The sequence below is a fragment of the Cervus elaphus genome, chromosome 19 (genome assembly GCF_910594005.1).
Source record: "Cervus elaphus chromosome 19, mCerEla1.1, whole genome shotgun sequence".
NCBI lineage: Eukaryota > Metazoa > Chordata > Mammalia > Artiodactyla > Cervidae > Cervus > Cervus elaphus.
Window position 1 is genome coordinate 62,314,712 of NC_057833.1, and position 5,456 is coordinate 62,320,167.

A 5,456-nucleotide genomic window follows, 5' to 3' on the forward strand; every position below is an offset into this window, starting at 1 on the left:
ATATATTTCCCGCCTCCGCCCCCAAACTGTTAAGGGGGTACCCTTGATGCTCCAGTCCTAATGTAGCTATGGAAGATTAACTTCCTCCTTCTCTTTTGAGTTCTAACTCTTCTGATAAAATATTCATGGCAGTTCTCCTTTTGTAGATCACCTTTAAAGCTTCTCAAGCTGGAGTATATGTGCCTCTGATGATTCATGGTATGGGGTAAAGTTATTTCTAAAGCCATAGGATAAACAAGGCACATCTTTCAGAAACTATTTTCATATTAAAGTGCAACTATTTTTTTTTAATAAAGGGATTTTTTAAAATTTTCAAAGTTGTGGTTGCTACTTCTGGCTCTTCTGGGAATATGCATCCAGGCTGCCTTGAAGTTAGCAGAACTGAAGAAGAAAAGTTGAAGCAGAGACTGTAACAAAACAAGTGAGTTGAAAAAGCACCCACAATAGCAGTTTATGAAACTGTCTGTAATTATTGTAAAACTTGTGATTCAGCCTTGACTTTTTATCTGTCAGTCTTACACTTTGGGTTCCTTACTGGTTAGCAAAGTACTGAGCACAATGCATATCTGTTGCCTAATAAATGTAGATTACGTAAAGGATGACAAATAGTTATGGGGACTGTTTGTAGATGCAGAGTGCATACAGACTCTGCCTCAGGGAATATGAAGACCCAGATATGCCATAGTAGGTATCATGGGAATTGAGAAGGTACAGCACTTTGAGAATATTTTATATTCTACCAAATATTAGAAAAAAAAATTCCAGTCTACTTTGAGGAGTAATTTCATTTTAAATTGCTGATCTGAGAGAAAATAGATGGAAAGTTCAGTAAAATCTATAATGCACATCACATGAGTTTTAATAACAAAAAGTTTGATAACTTTTAAATGCGCATTGAAAAGTGAAAGTGAAGTCGCTCAGTCGTGTCCGACTCTGCGACCCCATGGACTGTAGCCTACCAGGATCCTCCGTCCATGGGATTTTCCAGGCAAGAGTACTGGAGTGGGTTGCCATTCCCTTCTCGAATTGAACCTGGATCTCCTGCATTACTGGCAGATTCTTTACCATCTGAGCCACCAGGAAAGCTCAGGAGGTATTAGTTAGCTTAACAGAAGTTCAGGGGACTCAGAGGCCCTGCACCTGATACAGACACTAGACTTGGCTTTTTTTTTTTTTTTTAACAGTGGATGTATGTGCTGGAGTCAACAAATTCGTGCGTCAGGTTACACAGGGCATGACTGTTCAGGTGACTACCGAGTTCTGTCAGTTGTTTGCCAATAAGCGTATTTATTTGTGTTTTCTCAACAGATGGTAAGGTACAACTGTGTTTTTCTCGATGGTATCAAAAAACCATAGTACTTAATTCCAACAGTTGTGAGGATGTCTCTTCTTAATTGTATGGAGAACCGGTGTCGTCATTTCAGCTGATTTTCTTCTGTATGAGATCTGGCTTCCCCCACAGGACTCACACCAGTCTCAACTCTGCCCCTGAACACAGCAGTTCCTTAAGAGTACTGCTCTCCTTCAGCAACGTACAGGTATGTAACCAGGAAACCTCATTCAAGCAAAACCTGCCTTTGCAAAATTTAATATATTTTAACTTATTTTAAAAGAAAAAAATCATCAGTATCAATATCACAGCTGTGCTTAGTGAACGAAATGATTCAGACTAGAAATGATTCATAAAGTGATTCAGGAAACGTAGAGACTGTGGTTACCCCCACGATGAGTGAGCGAGGGAGAGAATGAATGAACTCAAGCCCGCCCTGACCAGGCTTCACTCCACGTGCTATTTCTGAAGTGTTATCCAGAAGTGTAGCTTTATTTGAATTTTGGAAATGAGGAGTATTTTTATCGACCAACAAGCCCACGCTGCAGCTTCTTTACATCAAGTTCAAGTTTCAACAAACACTTCCCTAGATAGCATTTTGTAAGCTTACTCATTCTTTCTGCCAAAGGCAACAAAACAGGAGCATCTAACAGCTTTAATTGCTTTCAAATGCTTATGTAAGCACATGTGGAAGAATCTGGGAGAGGAGCTAAAATCACCTGTATTCCCTATTTTTCCTAAGGATTAGATCCTTCTGAAGGTTTAGGGTCTTTTAAAAAATAATGTATACTGCGTTATTATATTCAAAGGATAAATTGTATTCAATCACATCAATTGCATTCAAGAAAAACCAGAAATTCTATTAAAAACTAGGTAGTCAAGGTTAATCATGAAAATGAAATTTACAAAATTTCAACTTTATTTGATTGCTTCCTGAGACATAATTTAAACAAAGAAAAATTTTCAGGGCTTTTTGCATTATGAATTTACAAAATTCAAAAGCACAATTTTATGTATTAATTGGCCTCTTTCTGCATAATTATATTAATGTGGATAATGGTTCCACTCTCATAAAAACTGTGGTAATAACAATTTGAATACATGTTTCAATAAGTAAACAAAGGGAAAAAGGTACTTTTAACACAGCGGTGTAGTTGATGCTAGTAAAGTAATGCTCAAAATTCTCCAAGCCAGGCTTCAGCAATACATGAAACTTTAGCTTCCAGATGTTCAAGCTGGTTTTAGAAAAGGCAGAGGAACCAGAGATCAAATTGCCAACATCCACTGGATCATCGAAAAAGCAAGAGACTTCCAGAAAAACATCTATTTCTGCTTTATTAACTATGCCAAAGCCTTTGACTGTGTGGATCACAATAAACTGTGGAAAATTCTGAAAGAGATGGGAATACCAGACCACCTGACCTGCCTCTTGAGAAACCTGTATGCAGGTCAGGAAGCAACAGTTAGAACTGGACATGGAACAACAGACTGGTTCCAAATAGGAAAAGGAGTACATCAAGGCTGTATATTGTCACCCTGCTTATTTAACTTCTATGCAGAGTACATCATGAGAAATGCTGGACTAGAGGAAGCACAAGCTGGAATCAAGATTGCCGGGAGAAATATCAATAACCTCAGAAATGCAGACACCACCACCCTTATGGCAGAAAGTGAAGAAGAACTAAAGTGCCTCTTGATGAAAGTGAAAGAGGAGAGTGAAAAAGTTGGCTTAAAGCTCAACATTCAGAAAACTAAGATCATGGCATCCAGTCCCATCACTTCATGGCAAATAGATGGGGAAATAGTGGAAACAGTGGCAGACTTTATTTTTTTGGGCTCCAAAATCACTGCAGATGGTGATTGCAGCCATGAAATTAAAAGATGCTTGCTCCTTGGAAGGAACGTTATGACCAACCTAGACAGCATATTAAAAAGCAGAGACATTATTTTGTCAACAAAGATCCGTGTAGTCAAGGCTATGGTTTTTCCAGTGGTCATGTATATATGTGAGAGTTGGACTGTAAAGAAAGCTGAGCGCTGAAGAATGGATGCTTTTGAACTGTGGTGTTGGAAAAGACTCTTGAGAGTCCCTTGGACTGCAAGGAGATCCAACCAGTCCATCCTAAAGGAGTGTTCATTGGAAGGACTGATGTTGAAGCTGAAACTCCAACATTTTGGCCCCCTGATGCAAAGAGCTGACTCATTGGAAAAAACCCTGATGCTGGGAAAGATTGAGGACAGGAGGAGAAGGGGACGACAGAGGATGAGATGGTTGGATGGCATCACCGACACAATGGACATGGGTTTGGGTGGACTTCAGGCATTGGTAATGGACAGGGAGGCCTGGAGTGCTGCAGTTCATGGGGTCGCAGAGTCGGACACTACTGAGCACCTGGATTGAACTGAACTGAGCCTAGAAAGATGGGGGTCCATGCTACCCCAGGGCAAAACACTTGGTAAAGCCTAGTGACAGAGGTGGTGGTGTTGATTACCTTTGGCAACTAATTTCAAGAAAGTATTGAGGTTTTCTTTTAAAATAGAAAAGGCAGGGATGTAAGTGGAAATGAAAAGAAATAGAGTCCAGAAATTCAAGACCTTGTTAGGATTGAAATGGTGACTCATTCTAGACACCAGTGCATAAGATACATCATTTAAGAAGGCTGTTTTCAATAAATTTAACACAGCCAGCCAGTTAAAATAACTCAGCACAAGAGCAGAAAGGTACTCACTTTTAAGTCAAGCCAGAGGAGCTAGGTAAAGGTATGAAAGTGAAAGTCACTCAGTCCTGTCCGACTCTTTGTGACCCCATGGACTGCAGCAGACCAGGCCTCCCTGTCCATCACCTACTCCGGAGCTTGCTCAAACTCATGTTCATCAAGTTGGTGATGCCATCCAACCATCTCATCCTCTGTTGTCCCCTTCTCCTTCTGCCTTCAATCTTTCCCAGCATCAGGGTCTTTTCCAAGGAGTCAGTTCTTCACATCAGGTGGCCATAGTATTGGAGTTTCAGCTTCAGCATCAGTCCTTCTGAATCCATGGGATTGTCCACATCAGAATACTGGAGTGGGTAGTCGTTCCCTTCTCCAGGGGATCTTCCCAACCCAGGGATCAAACCCAGGTCTCCCGCATTGCAGGAAGATTCTTTACCAGCTGAGCCACTAGGGAAGCCCTCATTTTACTCATAAGCTAGCAGTTATGGAGGTAAGATAGGGGTAAGAAAGCAATAAAATTTAAGGAATCTGAGAGCAGTGGTTTATGGCATGATGTGACTGTGAGCAAACAAAGAGTAAAAGTGTTGACTGTTTTAGAGTTTTATAAAAATCAAGAGTTTGATACAAAAATATTTGTGATTATTCAAAGCATAATAATCCTTAGTCTCCCAAACTTCAAGGGGCAGAAAACAGACTGAACGGGAAAGCCCTGAGAAACACTGGTCAAGGGACTCCCTCCCTGATTGTTGAGTTAGGACCCAATAAATGTGCATCCAGAGGTAAGTGGGGCCAGATTGCAGAATTGCCATCAGCCAGTGCAGGCTCTCTGTCCCCCATCTTTGCCTTTCCTCATGGCAGAGTTTCCTGATGTTATCCTGCCCCTGTTCCACCTCTGTGTATTGGAGGGAAACATCATTTCTGACTCCTCTTCGGAACTGTTTCTTTGACTTGCTTTCTGTTGCTTTTGCTATTATAATCATGCATAATGGCTTGCCTTAGAGAAACCTGCCCCTCTACCTCAGTGTTAAAGTGCCTTTGTTCAGAACCCTGTCTACCTATAGATGGCAGGAAGGAAGAAGTTACACATCCCCTGCCCCAGACTTGCCATTCTAGGAGATATTTCCAAGATTAACGGCCTTTCTACTTTGTTTCCTCCCTTCCCCTCAATCTCTTCTATAAAAGAGCCTGGCATCCAGACCCAGATAAGATGGTTATTTTAAGGCCTTAGTCTGCCATCCTCTGAGTCAGCCGCTGACACCAGGTTATGGTGAGGGAAAGTGCAGCATCTATTGTATTGGACATTCATCTCAATTTATTCAAATCTTATTTTATTCACAAAATATTAAAATCCTTAGATGCTAGAATATATTTTAAGGAACACCAAATAATCATGTCCAACTGAAACAGGAGGGAAG

At 40.7% G+C, this 5,456-nt stretch overlaps 1 long non-coding RNA gene across 2 annotated transcripts; it reads left to right on the plus strand.

The window, feature by feature from the left end:
- Nucleotides 1–295: 295 nt before the first annotated feature.
- LOC122675964 lies at nt 296–4,958 on the plus strand. Of its 2 annotated transcripts, XR_006335378.1 has the most exons (4): nt 296–421; nt 1,309–1,311; nt 1,463–1,538; nt 4,722–4,958. It is a non-coding gene; the product is annotated as an uncharacterized LOC122675964 (long non-coding RNA). The 2 variants fall into 2 exon arrangements; XR_006335379.1 differs by lacking the exon at nt 4,722–4,958 and adding an exon at nt 2,550–2,600 and having other exon boundaries at nt 328–421; nt 1,309–1,538.
- Nucleotides 4,959–5,456: the final 498 nt, after the last annotated feature.